The sequence below is a fragment of the Pseudonaja textilis genome, chromosome 3, assembly GCF_049901715.1.
Source record: "Pseudonaja textilis isolate UNSWEBS1 chromosome 3, rPseTex1.2, whole genome shotgun sequence".
NCBI classification, from domain to species: Eukaryota; Metazoa; Chordata; class Lepidosauria; order Squamata; family Elapidae; genus Pseudonaja; species Pseudonaja textilis.
The window spans coordinates 56,974,013-56,992,071 of record NC_141992.1 but is presented as its reverse complement, the minus strand read 5'-3'; positions in this window follow the sequence as shown (position 1 = coordinate 56,992,071).

Sequence of the window (18,059 nt, the reverse complement as noted above, 5' to 3'; positions counted from 1 at the left end):
CACCAACAGGAGACTCTAATATCTCTATGTTTTGCATATGTGCATTCCTAGCATGCAGATACAAAATTATGTGGGGAATTTTAGACAGAAAACTACTAAAAGGGAGTTTTTTTTCCATCTGCCTCTGCTGCATTCAAATCAGCTTGCTTGTCTTCGTTAAGAAAATAACCTGGCATATCTTGAAGGAACAGTACCATAAAATAAAAAAAAGTCTTGAAATATTTACAAATGTGAAGTGTCCAAACTGGAGGAAAAAGAACGGCGTATACAAAAACAAACTAGCAGAGTTTATGACAACCCCATTCTGTCCTATTCTCTTTCTTTACCCTGTCCTTTTTTCAATTTGGTAGACCTGAATATTGCAAAATTCATCAGTTATAGCTGTTTCCTGTAATCTCTAGGATTAGCAGAAGATCCCAGAAGCAAGAAAGAGGAAGAAGTAGCTCTTCCTTTAACATCACCATGTACGTAAAGCCTTCCTGTTTGATTAGAGCAATCTTTTTCAACTTTGGCAACTTTAAAATGTGTGGACTTCAACTCCCTGAACTTCTGAGCCAGCTGGCTGGTGAATTTTGGGAGATGGAACTCCACACATCTCAAAGCTGCCAAAATTTGGGGGGGTGGGTGGAATCTTAGAGGGATAGCAAATTTTCCCAACAAAAACCAGGACTTTCCCCCCACAAAAGAACCAATTTCTGTAGCCCAAAAAAGAAGCCATTACATTATTTATTTATTTTAAACTTCCAGTATTCCATCACACTTTATAGGCCTTTCATTCTGCTGCTTTGCTGCGGCACCCCATTTAGTGCCTGATGAAGGCAGGATCCATAATCCTGTTATTAACATAGAGTACTTGCGAAGTGCTTTTTAATTCTTCCAAACCTCCCCATCAGTAATGCCAAATGCTATGTTCAGAATTATAAGGCTGGCTATACTCCTTCACTTCCTGGTCCTTCTTTGAAAAGGAGGGGCCAGGAAGTGAAGGAAAGATCCTATGTTTCAGAAGACTTTTTCCCACCTTAATGCACTGAAATCCAGCAGAGATAAATCCTGGAGTACCAGCCATCAAGAGCCATTCTACATTTTAGATGCTTTTAGGTAGTACAAAGAGCATAGGATGTACTTTTTAAAAAACATTCTAATCTTATGAGTCCTTAACGTATTTGTTAAGTTCGAAGGGTTGGGCTCATAAAGACGAGAGACTCCGGTTCAGTAACAACAGTTCTTTATTTATCGGCTAAATTCAGCTCAAAAGAATAGCAGACGCGGCGGCTCTTTTATAGAGCTCGCCGGGGCTTTAGCGGCCAATGACTTTGCTTCGAGTCTCCCACCTTGGTATTAACCAATCGCGGCAGACTCTTAGCGAGCCAATCACAGTCGCCCGTTGACCAATCAGGTAGCGGTTAGTCGAACCAATAGGAACGCAGGGTTTCAAGTCTGTCGATATGGAACAGTATTTTATATGCTTAAATATATTAATGCCTCAAATTGGAATAATTGGTTTAAAATAACTATATTGGCATTTCCAGGTAAATTATTTGACTTTGCATTGCTTCATCTTATCAAGCCAATACATCCTGCTCCAGCAAAGTTCCTGATATGATTGATAGCTAGACCTACCTTTGCCTGGGAAAATGCTGCGAGGAAGCCTAAGGAGATTAAATTATTGGGTGTTAGTTGTGATTAGCACACATATAACGCTTTCATTTCTAAAATGCTTTATGAGTGCTCATGAATAAGAAAAAGACAGCTGGGTGTCACTGCCCAGGGTGTGGAAGTCTCTCTGGGGAAAAGATTACAATCAAGCAGCTTCTCTGAGTCGCTCTTTGTTTCTTTCTAGGGGTGTACAGTATGTTTTATGGCAGTCGATTGCACTCAGTTTGTTGGCTCAAGAGGTCATTGTTTCCCCAAGAGACTCAAAAGAGAAAAGAAGGCGAGAGAAGAAAGACATTCCAAAGTATGTGGGTGGGTATTGGGATGCTGCTCCCAAGAAGGGAGAAATAAAGGGGAAATTACAGCAGAAATATCAGGAGTCCAACACTAGGAGGAACAAAGAAATGCAAAGTTAGAGGGCTGTAGAATATATGAAAATACAAGCTCTATATCTGTGCTTTGCTACGAAACTATGTGATCGGGCTTAGTTTTGGGGGAGGAGAATAAGGGGAAAAAATTGCCTACCAGCATTTGCCTCTGCCTACCAACATCCATCGGTATTCATCTGGCTGGCATCCTGTCAGTGTGTGAGAGTTGAGGGCTGTTTGGAAACTGAAACATGGAAACTGAAACAGTATTTGCTGTGTGAGTAAGAAGGAGACAAAAAGAAGCGTGTGTGTGTGTGGCTTAGCTCAACTGTTCTGTACTAAAGCTGGTTGCTGCTGTGAAACTAAAACTAAAACTGAACCTTCTCTCCTCTGCTTGTATTTTGCATGTAGAACAGATTTCTTTTCAGGTGGGGAGGGGGAGTAGAACTCCTTAGCATCAGAGCATGTTAATAATATGTGAAATACTAATGCTCTGATGGTCATTTCAAAAAATATTTTCTTAGTGAGCACCTAGAAGCCAAGAAGAACATATGTGCCAAATTTCAAGTTTGTAGGCATTACGGTTCTGGAGATTTTGTGATGATGTGTGAGTAGTATTTAGCTTTTATATATATAGATGTATCATGTGGAAAATATAAGGGAAGCCGCATAGGGTCGTGGTTAAAATGTAGGACTAGGAATGGAGAGGCCACATTCCAGTCTATATTTCAAAGCTCACTGGGGTGACTTTGTTCCCATCGCTTTTTGTCAGTTCATTGCATATCACAGAGTTGTCATTGTGGGGAAAAATAGGAGGAACCACCATGTATACCACCTGAGCTTCTGTTTACAAAAGGCAGGATATAATAATGGATGATTTTGTTAAAAAAAAAACTGAATCCAGGATCAATCAATACAGTTCTGAATAAAGAGTATTTCTTAATGGCTCGGCTTCACAAAGCTCATCACGGTTAATTACAGAATTCATCTCCACAGAGTAGGATAGTATTTTTCAACTTAGATGGCTTTAAATGGGGGATCAACTATTAATTGTGTAAAAGATAGGCTAAAATCAGTTATCAGTCACATAGCTATGTATTAATTCCAGTATCAATCCATCATACCTGAAAGCAGCAGGTCAGGTTAGGAAACAGAGTATTAAAACAGGATACATGATATTCCCAGCTATTTCCTTCAGCACCTTGGAACTCCTCCCTCCATGCTGCTTGGCACCTATCTGCTACCCTTTTAAATTGCATATACATATACATCACCTATTGATGTAGCCTGCAGTGCCTATGTACACAGGTGCAAAGACAGCTGCCTTTCTGTCTGTTGACCTGATCAGGAGTTTTGGCTCTTTTCCTTTTCTTCCATATTCAACTTCTCCCAAGACCCACCCTTGCCAAAAATAGCCTGTCCTACATTTCAGAAACTCTGATTCTTCTTGTATCTTTCACTAATTCTATTAATTTTTCTTCACAAACAACCAAATCTCTCATGCTTTCAGATAATATTCATTGCTTTGCCATGTGTACTTATGAATAGACTTATGTTGAAATCACATATTGGAAACAGATCTTTTCTAATTAGTTAGTCACCAAAGAGTCACCATTTTCATTCAATTTGAGTCTCCTCAAGGCCCAGCTGCTTTTTCTGTACTCATTTGTCACATCCCCCCCCCAATTCCTTTCAAATCACTCAGCAGAATAAGCCCCCCTCTCTAGCCTCAAATCTTATTCATTCAGAATGTTGAACATTTTTTCTGAAATTCATTCCTGGTTCTTCCATTATCATCACTATTGATTAAACATAAAATGCAACTATCACCAACCTATGAATACTCATTTACAAATACACCTAGAACAAATCAGATGATGCCATTTCATGCACCATTTTAGTCTTTTAATTATTCATTAAGACTTCCTCTAATGTATTCAATTCCCTCAATTCCACAAAATTAGATAAACTTCCTTCGTTCTTTTACATCCTTCTCTTCTTTCTTAAACACACAAGCTTTTTTCTTTCTCTTTACTGATTAATTCATACCCTTAACTATTTGTTCCTTTTATATTCCAAGTTGCAATCTTTTATGTCCCGTGTTCCCTCATAAAAATTGATCCCTGCTGCCCATTATGGCTTTGGGTCAATCAAGACTTTAACGTAACATGTTTCAGTAATATAGAAAAAAAGCAGAGAAGTTGTCTGCCTCTGTCATAATTGTATCATTTGCAGTATACCTTTCTAATGTTAAGAATTGTATCAATCACCACTGGCACATTTTGGCCTTAGTATGGCTCTGAGGATGTTCATGCTATTCTTTATAGTGACTGCTTTATAAACCAATCTATGACTACTTTATAAACCAACATCTGTTGCCCATATCCCATCTTGTAGAATTTGTGTGCATTGTACTGATGCACACTCAGAATGGAAAAACTAAATTTCAATTTAATGCGCAGATCTATTTTCTTAACATACACCCTAAATGTTGTACCAAATCTTAGGGGTCCTTTCATTAAAGGGACAGTCGTAGCTTCAAAACTTCTTTACTACATTTGAAAAGTGACTCAAATCATGATCTTTTTTGTTTTGGCATTATAAGAAATTTGAAAGTTCTTTAACTCATATGATCTAGTCTTGTCCAGCTGGAACCCTGCTTTGTTTTAAAATCACTGGACGTGTCACTACAATTTTGGAAGAAATATTATAATGAAGGATTTTAATATGATGTTGAAATATATTCCTTAAACATAAAATTTATTATCTCATGAAAAGTATTGGCAATTGTGAGCTTTGGGCATGGCATTGGTTATGTTATCTAATTATTTACAAAGGAGATAGTGTTATAATTTTATTGGATAACTAGATTTGCATATAATCTATCTTTTTTCATCATGAAGCAAATTTCCCCAGCTTGACTTTAGTATTTCCATTCTTACTTCCCCCCACCCCAAGAAATTAAACTCATTTCGCTGTTCTGTCTGGGTAGTTCCTCCAAATAGGACAAACTTTGGCTGAAATAATGTAAATATTTTATTTTAATACACTATTAGCCCAATATTTGCTTCTTTACTAGGAAAAAAAATAACTAACTCACAACTTCTTAACTTAAGGTCTGTTGACATCATATAAAATTTTATTCTTTCCTATTTGGAATTCTGGATATTTGAATGTGATAGGGTTTGTTTGTCCTGTACTCCAGATATCCATGCCTTTGTTTCCTGAAAACCAAGAGGCAATAAACCTTTTGTCACTGCAATATGCAGCCCATGTATGGACACCCTGTAAGTGAGTGACCTCACAGTTATTGTTCTGCTGCCTGGCAGTATTGCTGCTATTTTTACCACTTGTTGTTTTGCTGATGTAAAAAATGAACATTCCCTTACTAATTTATATAACAATGTTTTATATGAAAACATAAAACATGAAAATATGTTAAACAATTGTTATGACACCATAAAGGCTAAACAATGATGGTGTTATAACAGCGCTTTTTAAAGCATTGCACAACCAACTTTCCAGAAACATTTACAATATTAAAAAAAAAATTGCTTTGACTTGTTTTTTGATGGTACTCATGAGTAGGGCCAATACTTATGATATACACCGAGCACTTGTAGGGAACATGGGCATTCAATGAAGCATTTATCCATGGAGGAAATGAGGGTAATTCACCTAATTTGTTTACCTGGAGTTGGAAACTTTGATGGCCTCAGTCAAACCATGCAGCCAAGATATTCCCACCAGTATGACATGCTTTGCCATGCCAGATCAAATGCACCCCTTGCTGTTTTATATATAGTACCTATTTCCACAGTCTGCTGAAAAGCTGCCCCACCCTAGTGTCTGTTGCTGATACCCTTTCATGCTCCTATTGAGAAGATGAGTGAAAGATATGCAGTGGGACTTCCTGAATCACGACTGGTGAAGAGCCTTTCAAGTCTATTCAAAGAAGATTGTGTGCCAACTCTGTGTGTCAGAGATCATGAGATCATAAATATGCAGTGTACCAACTAACCCCCCCACCTTAAAAATAGTAGACATCTGCATAGAGGGTTGGAAAACAGGGTCAAAGAGAACAGCCGGCCCTTCTTCAACATTTATTGTAAAAGCCAGCTAATCTGTCCAATGTATACAATAGAGTAGAATATTATGCAGATATTTTTCTATCTTTTCACTAGAGGAAAAGCATGCCTATGAAAGGAAGGGCCAATTCATTTCAAAACAACCACACTGAAGGTGGAAAATCAAAATGTTGCCACAATGGAAACTAAGCATGTGAATGCTCCAAAATAAATATTGATGCAAGCAATCATAGCTTGACCATGCCAGATGTGTACTGAAAGTTTCCCAGTGTATTTTATGTTTATTTTATTTCCTAATCAACCAATAACCAATATTATTTATGCAATGAACAATTGTTATGCTCTCAGGATTTCTCAAAGCATCAATAAGGTTGCTTTGTACATTGATTAGCAGCAATTGCAATGGACTCCACACATCAAAATTGGCATACAGCATGCGGCACACCCCCAGGGCTGAAACAGATGGTAGTATGCTTGTGTAGAATAGATGCAGAAATATGACCCCAGAAATCCATAAAACATTTCGAAGGATGTTGAACTGCATTCCTTTGGTTGTTTACTGCTCTCTGTGAACATGCCATTGGATTGAAAAGTGAGCACACCACAGAAGTGCTAAGGCACTTATTTCAGATCATGTATTTCTTTTACTTCTGAAAGCAGCACCATAAAACATGTCTTTAAAATCTTGAGCTGTGTTGAACATAGATTAGTTCTTTGAAGCCACTGCAAAGCTGGGCTCCATTATTTCCTGAGATATTGTTGTCCCAGGAATGCTGGGGGTTCTAAGACTAGTTTTCGTTCCACTCAGTTGAGTTACACCAGACATAGCAAAGCATTATTCTGTACAGTATAATGATGGTTGGGAATAGATTCCAATTCAGGCATGTTGTCCATTTCAAGGTGAGTTCCTTTTATACAGGTTTTTCAAAGCATGTTCCCTTAAAGAAAAACACAGTCATAAATCATTCAGTCTTAGGTCTTTGTATTGCTTTTCTGCTCCCAAGATTGCTGTTCCTCTGTTCTTGCTATAGGAGTCAATAGGAATCTTCAATTAGCTTGTTTTCAATCAATCAATCAATCAGAATAGAGCTGGAAAGGACCTTGGAGGTCTTCCAGTCCAATTCCCTGCTAAAGCACAAGTGACTGTCCAGTCTCTTCTTAAAAACTTCCAGTGATGAAGCATCCACAACTGCTGATGGTAAGCTGCTCCACTGGTTAATTGTCCTCCCAGTTAGGAAGTTTCTCCTTAATTCCAGGTTGCTTCTGTCCTTTCCATCCATTGTTTCTTGTCCTGACTTCTGATGCTTTGGAAAATAAGTTAATCAACTCCTCTTTGTGGCAGCCTCTCAAATACTGGAATACTCCTATCATGTTTTCTGTTCACCTCTATCCCTTGGAAATTGTCCCATTGTTATGAACATTTTCTCACATGATGTGGCCTGTTGGTTCAACAATTTCCTTGCAATCTCATTTTCACGTATTTTTACCACCTAGCATGTTCTTACTAATCTACAATTTGTCGTTGCTTTCCTGAGATTGGTATGTGCTCTCTCGCTCTCTCTCCCCCTCTCGCTCTCTCTTTCCCTCCCCCTCCCCCCCCCTTGTTGGTGGCATCAAGCTTGAAGAAACATCCTAAATAGGCTTATCTTATCATTTTTTCAATACTGCAGACTCTTAATTCTTCTCTTCTTCCTCAAAACTCTGCATGAGGTTACATTAGGAGTTGTCAGTCCTTTTCCATGCAGCTATTCAAAAGTATTTTTCACTATTTGTACCAAAATAAACAGCTGTTGTCTAAAACACTGAACAAGTAAGCTGTGAGTTGGTATTCTGATTTGCCAAGTTTATATCCTGCAAATGAATTATAATTATTCCTGGATAGTTGTTTATTTAGCATGGGTCAAAGTTCCCTGTAGTTGTAAAGACCAAACAAATATGGTGGGAATGATTATGAGTAGTGCAGTTAAAGCCACAGCCAGTGGAAGGAAGTTTAATTAAGGGAGTGGGCACCCTATGACCATCTACAATAAAATAAAGAGGCTGAATTTGTCAGACAGGATGTTAGAACTGTCATTAAAGAGTTCAACTGGTTATATGATCTGGACATAAATGAGTTAATAAACCTAGACTTCTCAATTACTATAATCGAAACAGAGCTCATATTTCTTTATTTTTATTACAGTATATCTATTTCTGTTTGACTCCAGGCATTATGAGACTAGAGCTATTTTCATCATACCAGTGATGACATATTCCTGATCCCAAGAGCTGCTCGACAGAATGAATGAGTCTTTTTTGAACCAAAAGAGTCTCTTCCCATGTCAAATGGGGGCTCCTCCAAGAAACAGTACCTAAATCTATTAGCTGGCATCTTTGCTAAGCAACAGTATGCTGGCTTGGTTGCATAATAAGCTGTTTAATTAAATATGATACGAGTCCATTCGAAGACTTCATCTAGTCACTATTTCATGAATGCCCTAGCTTTGTACTGTAGTTTTCCATATCCTGTGTCCTCAGAAGTTCTGTACGAGTTCTGCAGATTTTAAATGGGATGCTGTGTACTTTAAAGAAAGAGATTCACAATGTTACACAAAAGGTCCATTGTGGCACTCACATGACAGCTCTGCCACTTCTATAAAATTTGTACATCAACGATAGGTCCACAAACAAAAGATCATACAGGTAATAAGACAACATATAAGCCCCCCCCCCTTTAATATTGAGGTAGCATCAGGCATAGATGACTTCTGCTTCTAACAAGCAAGAGAGGTGTACAAAGAATGATGTATGTAAGTATGCTTTAATACAAAAAAATGGTTCTTGAATTGTAAGTTAAGAGAAGAAACTGCTCCTAATCTAACCTTGATGTTTATTGCTCTACAACAGTCATAAAGCTGGGCTCCAAAGCAGAGGAGAATGTTACATCTTTCCATTTATTTAGCCATTCATGGTTAATGAAACATTTGGATTTAGGAATTAATGGTGCAAGATTTGTCAGCAGCCAGATGAGAAATACTTGAGGCCAAGTTAAATTTTACAGTTATTACTGAAGAAATATCCTTATTTCTTCAGGGATCATAAGATGTTCCTCTGTTCCTGGCATATTGGTACTTTACATTCAACCAAGATGAGGGAGTGGTTGGGGGGGGGGGAATCTTTTCCCCATAAAATCCCCAAACTGACCCTGTCCTAAATTGAAAATACATTTAAAAAAATGAAATTTAGCAATATTTCAAAATTAAGATTTTTATCTTGATATATAGTGCTCAGTGTTATTTTATAGCCTAAGGTCATTTTAAGATTCGTATAGTCTGACTGGCTACATTATTTAATTTAATATAAATGAATAGAAGGTTCATTATATTATATTGCAACACCCTTGACAGCTATTGTAAAATGTTATGTCTCAGTTTCTGGATTCATATAATGTACAAAGTCATTACATGCATTGTTTCATTTAGATTTAGTGCAGTTGTGCAAAACATGTGATCCGGTAATTTTTCTGAGCCGCCAGACCAAAGCTCTTCAAATTGGTTAGGGGCAAATATTGGGAGAACCATTTTATTTGAGGAAGGCTTGGCAGTTTTAAGAGTCAATATTTATGGTTTGAATCTTGCAGAAACATAAAGACACCCACTTTAGCTCTTATCACTACTGAAAAGAAAACTAAAACATTTTGTTCCTGTAGTCACCCATTTTTGAAGCATTTGGTGCAAAACCTAATATAGCTTTCAATTGCACAAAAACCCTGCACCTCTGTCTTAGCATGTTGAGAGCCACATCTGTTGTTACACCCTTTATGCTCATTTCATCTTTACATTAACATGTGTTCTTATACTTTGAATATCTTATATCCCTCTATCCAAATACTTAAAAAAAGTCACTGTTGCTTAAAAGCTATCAAATTGTTGGCAATTACTTGCAAGATGAATGCAAAATTATACTATGTTAAACAGCCCATTTGTTGCAAGTGATTTTGAGATATTGCCAGATATTGTTATCCACTAACTGTCTTAATCTTCTGACCTGAATTGGGAATTAGGTATAGCATGCTGTCGAAAAGTTGTTACTCATTTCTGTAGCAAAATCTTTGAAATGTTAATCATGGTCCACACTACATGCATATGAAATATAAGCATGCAGTGCGTAAATGCATATGGAATATACTATGTCTAGTAAATGTTTTGAAATACTTTTTGTAAGTATGTATGATTGTTTCAGTTCAATATAAACTTTTCAGTATGCAAAAGAAAATCCATTACCTACGTGTGGATTTGTAGGAATTAAATATATATTAGGTATGCATCCAATCATTGTGAAGGCATTTACTTATATATACTGTTGGTGTTTTTCTAAAATCACCAGTGAACATGATATTCTATGCAGGGATATCCCAGAGGAAAGCATTTTGTTTCCTGTAAAAATAATGGGAATATTTTTTTTCTAGAAAGAAACTCCAGACAAAAGGATTCTACAAGCCCAGCAAATATTTCTAGAAACAATTTAGGATAGAAAGAAATTGAGAACTTGTGGAACTATCAAGGACTCTCAGAGATGTTTATTACACCTGGGGAAGATGGGGAAAATAATGGACTTCACGCTGAAAATGTATGGATCATTTCTTAGAAAATGCCAAAATCAGCTATTGAGTTTCTTGTAGTTAGAGTCATGAATTTCCTGTTCATCTGATATGCTCTTTAAATTGCAAATGAATTGTATCTTTCTATTAGTCTTTTAACTACGGGGGCTCTAACTGTTCATGCAAAATGCTCCGAATTCTTTACTTTTAAAAGGCAAAATAGCAACCAATAGAACAATATGAGCCGTTGAAGAGCCACTTCAACCAGAATAGGCGATTTTGCACTTAGTGTCCTTCAAGAGATGTTGGACTTCGTAATCCTCAATTAGGAGAGTTTTGAATTCCAATATTCTGAATAGCATCAAGTTGTATTAAATGGGGAAGACTACAAAGTTGGACCAATAATGCAGCCTAGCCTGAGACAATGATCTTCATCTTGTTTGGTTTCCTAACTAACAGAGTACCTAGAAGTCTTTTGGATACAAGAACTCTAGCATCCTATGCAAAAGGCCACAGATTTTTTTAATTTAAAAGATCAGATAGAAAATAATTTGATAAATTTGACCACATTCTCATGTTTTTTAAATGCTAAATCTGAGGAACAATTATTTGCAATTGAAAGTTTGCACTGTTAATATATTTCGACTTACAATCATAATCCATTACTAAGCACCACAGTCGTTGGATGAGTTGTGCCTAATTTATTACCTTTGAATCCAATTTCATCCATTGAGTTTGCTTTTGGAAGTCCCATGTGAAGGTCACAAATGGCAATCCCAGGACCCTTCATAAATGCATGCCAGTTGCCAAGCACCTGAATTTTTATCATGGGACTGCAGGGATGTTGAAACAGTCATAAGTTACTTTTTTAAGCACCATGATACCTTTGAATAGATGTTAAACAAAAGAGTCAAGGACTACCTGCGTTGCCTTTATTTGAAGATTGGGTTGATTTTATCCTCTCATGATCCATACCAATGTTTCTTCTGTTTTTATGAATATTATGGCTCTCTCATACTTGTCGTAGCTAAGTAAGTTGTGTCTCTGGACTCTGTGATAACTAATTTTGGCTGGATACTTTTGGCTTTGGAGAGAAGTGTTCCATTTGTCAAGGATTCTTACCGCTACCATAAGTTGAACTTTTTGCTTTAACAGACAAGATGTTATCTTGTAAATGAGGTACAGATGTGGTTCCAGGTCTTCATGTTTTGTCTTATATTGTACTGACAAATTATTCCCTTTTATCTCAAAGCATTTATTATAAAGGAATGGATACAGCAGGGGTGTCAAACTCAAGGCCCTGGGGTCAGTTCTGGCCTGTGGGGTATTTAGATCTGACCCGCAGAGACACCCTAGAAACAGTGAAGGACCGGCCTGTGGTGCTTCTGCCAGTGAAAACAGGCCCCTGAGCTCCGTTTTCAGCTGCCACAGCCTCTTGCAACCCTCTGCCAGTGAAAATGGAGCTCAGGCACCATTTCCACTGGCATAAGGTTGCAGGAGGCCGTGGCTTCTGAAAACAGAGCTTGGGAGCCTGTTTTCTCTGGCAGAGCGCTCAGGCCACCACAGGCACCCCCAACAGGAATGACATTGAGCTGGCCATGCCCACCCTAGCCATGCCCACCCCAGCCCCACAAGGTCAAACACAACCCTGGTGCGACCCTCAATGAAATCGAGTTTGACACCCCTGGGATACAGTGTATTATTAATATAATTGTAAGGCATTTTGCATATTGTATAGGGCTGTCCTTGAAGGATCTACAGCTGGGGCAAAATGTGATGGCATGAGAAAGTATGAGTTCTCCATGATTGCCACGTTACACCTCTGTTCCATGAGCTGCATTGGTTGCCAGTTTGTTCTTGGGTTCAATTCAAGGTACTAATTATGACCTATACAGTCCTACATGGCATGGGAATAATATTTGGGGGACCACCACCTCAAATACATCTTCCTTTCCCCTCAGATCCAGTGGAAAGGACATATTAGGGGTCTTTTCTGTGAAGGGGTTTCATCTGATAAAGACGCAGGATGAGGTTCTTTTCTGCTGTGACACCTGCCCTTCAGACAATCAGATCTCTGAATCTTAGGTGGGCCCTGACCTTTCCTGGCTTTTTAGAAGGCTCTGAAGATGCAGCTGTGCCATCAGGCCTGGAGGTCCTATGAAAGAATGGAAGGGAACCTATGAAATGGTTGTATTGTTTGTAAGCTGTTAGTTGACACTCATGTTTTAGTTTCTGGTATTTGTTTCAATTGTTTTAACTTTTTTATTGTTTTTTATTTATATGAGAGTGTTTTTTGTTGTTATTTTAACTTGTAAGCCACCCAGAGTCATAGGCATCTACATAAATTGAATGAATGAATATTTAAGGACATTTTTATTTTCAGGATTACTATGAAATTACTCATGGAATCTTATTTCACAATGCAAAATAATGCATTGTCTATTGTTGAGTGCTAACCTACAATTCAGAGCTCTGTAAATCCCCAAATAAACTAAATTCAGAATTAATTAATTACGTATGGGAGCCTGGAGAGAGAGAAAATGAATTTCCTATATCTATGGAAGAAACATTGAAAAGGGATTAATCTGTTCTTAGCATCTTAGCTAAGATGCTCCACCTCTTTCTCTTATAACTTGTTTAAAACCACAGAATTTAAATTACAACTTTCCCCCATATTTTGCCCTCTTTTTTATGACAAAAAAATACAGAAGACTGTGCTTATGCCTTCCTGATAGCTTGAATTATTATCATCAAAAGTGATTTCCTAAACATTTCCAGCCAGTGAGTCAGTTCTGATAAGAGGAATAAAATGCAACTTATTTCCTCCCAGTTTCTCTTGCTTTATTAACCCATGTGGGTGCATGAAACCATTCAGAAACTCTGACTGTGACCAGAGCTTTGGAATAATGGTTAACTCAGATAAGCAGTACAAGGCAAGTTCTAAGGCAGAGATCTCCACAAACTTGGCAACAAGCATAGGTGGCTGGAGAATTTTAGGAGTTGAAGTCCATAAGTCTTCAACTTGCCCAGTTTGGGGACCCCTGTTCTAAGGCATGAAGAACAATGAGTCAAGAATGGGAACTCCCTGGGTTGCACTCAGTAAGGGAATCAGAAGTATTTATGGGATGAGAAAAGAACGTAAGGTTGTCAGGAATAGTTTAAAAGCAGAGTCACTTGCCTGTAAATCCTTTCCTGCTACTCCAAGTAAAAGGGAACAGCAGTAAGATCCAAGAGAGTATGTCAAAGCAGCTGCTTGCTCAGGAAAGGAAGCTCCCATGCTGTGGGGGTGTTTCTATATTTATCTTTTAAAACTGAACATTCTAAATTGGAAGTGATTTTAACATGAGCTGAAAACACCTTGTGGCCTGTTTGGGCTTTTGGCCTTGCATTAAGGGATTTGACTGCATGAAGACAAAGGAGTGAGCTCATTCATAGTTTTAGAATCATCTATTTTCATGAGTAAATCTAAATGATCTATGCAATTTGCATGGGAGGATGGAGGGGTTGTTTTATTTTTTTTTAATCATTTACTTTTTGAGAAGACTGGAAGACTGCTGAGTAAATTATGGTTTAAAGACACACTCATCTGAAAGGATACAGAAGTTTGAAAAGGAAGGAAATGCTAACCGCTAAGAAACAGCAGATACATAATAAATGATCTCCATATCTGAAATAGCAACTGCCTCCATGGTTTTCTCCCCAGGAGCACAAAAGGTTAGAAACCTGTTTTCTTTTAAAGGGAAAGCAAATAATTTTTAAGAATTCGAGAAGTAGGGTAGAAACTAGATTCTGTGAACTATAACTAGAATATAACCAACTGAAGTGGCTCTTTATTAATATGGGACTATGGAAAAATTGGAGTGCCAGGATCTATGGAATACAGAAGAGGACATTACTTACAGTATTCTGACTTTAATGAAGAACTAACAGCACGTTTCCAACTAGAGAGCATATTTAAGGAGCATGTCATAATTTTGAAAAGTTTGGGGAAACATGTGTTCCAAATATCCTATTTCAGAAGCAAATAAGCTTGAGCGGGCACTGTATTTTCCTTCCTGACATTTTAAAATAATAGAGTCCTCAATTCTGCTATTCAATGGCTTCCATCAACAGAGGAAATGGGTAGGGCTGAAACATAAGTGACAGGTCCTTCTGGACAGTGCAGATAGCTATCCTACCTTACTGCCATGGTTCATGAGATACCTCAACTATCCACTTCTTACCTGCCATGCTACCTCTATCAATAGGAGTTTGGGCCAGGTAAATAAGTGAAGACAGTCTGAAATATTCCTATAATTTATTTTTCTATTAGATTTATGTGCTGCCCATCTCTAGAAGAGGTTCTAGAAGTTATGAAGTTATTTGACTCCTAATCAAGGTCTTCCCTCATGGCCATGAGAATCCCATGCAGCTGACTCATAACAGCTGACCTAGACAGCAACACTCAATCAACTGTTGTTCTCTCTACTGTGCATATAGGAGACAATTGTCACATAAGCCAGGGCAGTGGAGTAGGTAGTAAGCATATGTATTGGATGCACACATCCAACTCATGGGAAAAGCTTGATGAAGCCATGGCTGGACCCTTCAGATTTCCTGTTGCAGATAGGAGAAATGATGGATTCATCTGACTGAGCAAGCCATTCTCCTGGGATGCCATTCTCTCCTTGCTTTTAGGCGCAAGGACGCAATTACTTTTTATGCAATGTTTTCTTAACAAAGTCACACTAATCTCCCCACTAATCCTTAATGCTCCCTGGAGAATGCTATGAAATAAAAACAGTATATTTGCTGTTGTTGAGGACCGAAGAATTTCCTGAGAACACAGTTATAGCTGAAAGATGCACAGCCGTGCTTTTAATAGAGAGCCAGATAGTTTTCCTTCCTGCTAATTAAATGACTCTGGATCATTACAATTTAGCCTTGTAATTTACTTGTTTGGAGAGGCAGACTTTGGCACATCAAAGCAACACAGCCATGTTCTTATAGTGTGTTTTGCTTAGCAGTTTGTCTCTTTCTGGGTCAAAAATGGAGGCGTATATTAAGGAACAGGGAAAAGAGACTCCAGTACCAACTTGCTTTTTCCTATTCTGTGAAAATTTAAAACTTAAGAGATGGCAAGTCAGAAAAAGTGATAATAAAGGAGCAAGCTCAGCAAATATGAAAATCTTTTGAATTAAGGCCGGCCCCTTGCTCTTTTACTGACATATTTTGATTACAAGAAATCACAAGGAGTTTAATTTGGATATACGGATGCATGCAGCAAAGATTTAGACAAATGCAATTATGTGAAGGGCAGATTACAAAACAGGCTGGGCTGAATAAGATTGAAAAGGCCAACTTTCAAAGATGTAATGAATTAAGTCTACTAACGATTGGGAATGTATGGTGGCTCTTAAGACCCAGGTATGTAACACCAAATAAGTTACCCATGCTACCCATGTTACTCCTACCCATGTTAGGAGAATGAGATTTGGCTTCCTTAATAAGAATACTATTATCCATAAAATTACTTCAAAACTTTTATGTAAAATGCCTGCTACCTTTCCGCAGTATAAAGGAAAGTTTATTTAATAACGCTTGTTAATAATTAACATTTGATCTGGAGTGGAATTCATAGGAATTATGAGCAAGTCCCAGCCCCGATTTTGATTGGATATGGACACCTCATCTCATTTATTCCATAAATCACAAATGAACAAGGCCTTCTTGATGGAAAGGGGGGGGGGAATGATGTTTTTTCAGACTGGCAATATGTCATACAAAGCCAATATTTGAAACCTTTCACACATTTTATTCTCTACTTAAGTATATGTTCTTTTCACACAGAGATTTTTTAATTATATATAGAAACGCAAGTTAGAAACGTCAAAATGGTGTTTCATTCTAAACTAAAAGTTATAGTTCATAACAACTTGAAGAGAACCAAGGAGGAAGTTGGGATGTTTGTTTCTTTAAGGTTTGCTACGAATTAGTTCTAAAGATTTGTAGTCTCAGTTTCATCAAGAACTGATGTGTCCACTGAAACAAAAAATTATGTTAAGATCTCTGCTTTCCATAAACGTTAAACTAAGAGGCTGATTTAGAAATAAGTTTTTCAATGAAAAATGTAAACCAATGAACAACAAGCCCCTAAATAACCTCACAAAAAAGCTTTATTGTTAGAGTTAATCACTAAATTTTGTCTAGTACTTGAAGCACTAGGCTAGAAACCAGGAGACTATGAGTTCTAGTCTTGCCTTAAACATAGATGGGTGACTGCTAGATGACTTTCTTATAGCCACTCTCTCTCAGTGCAATTCACCTCACAGAGTTGTTGTTGTGAGAAATATAGAGGATGAAGCAGTATTAGGTACATTCACTGTCTTGAGTTATTCACAAAAATAATAAAGACAGAATAAAAAGAAATCTTAAAAATGGACATTTTGGGGGAACATTATACTGTATACTTCTATATTCCTCCATAGATGTTATTAAGCTATAACTGCCAGCATCACTAACCATTGATCACGCTGGCTAGAGTTTCTAGAAACTATATTTCAGCACATCTGGAAAGCCGCACATTTCCCACTCATGTTCTAGAAAGAGGAAATGTCAGGATTTGTTACTGTCATGTTATGCAGTATGATGGGTAAATTGAAATGTTGGCAAGTTTTCTTTCGTGTTTGTTTTACTGGCACTTTGAAATAGTTTCTAGACATCGGGAGAATGTTCCTCTACATTGGTATCGATTTGGTTGTGTTATAGATATTTTTTATTAAAAATTACAATTAAAAAGATAAAGATGAATAAAAACTGAAAGAATAAAAAAATAGTGCAGAAAAAGAAAAATGAGCAAATAAAACTAGAAAAAAAAGACAAAAATAAGAATATAGTAAAGGAAAAGGAAAATATATAAAGAAATGGTGTTTCCTTTATCACAAAACAATTTTAGTTAACTTATCACCTTCTCTTAAAATACAGCAAATGACCACTTTCCCCCCATCCCATCAGAGGTGGTATTCAGCAAGTTCTGACCAGTTCTGGAGGACTGGTAGCGGAAATTTTGAGTAGTTCAGTGAACTGGCAAATATCACCTCTGACTGGCCCTGCCCCCATCTATTCTCTGCCTCCTGAATCCCAGCTGATTGGCTGGGTCTTCTTTTGTTGCCCTGCACAGGAGAACAGAGCTGGAAAGCAGGTTAGTGGGGTGGGGACTCAGGGGGGAATGGGGATTTTGCAGTAACCTTCCCCCTGGAGTGGGGTGGGAATGGAGATTTTACAGTATCCTTCCCCTGCCACACCCACCAAGCCATGCCCACCAAGCCAGGGCACGCCCACCAAGCCACACCCACAGAACTAGTAGTAAAAAAAATTGAATCCCACCCCTGC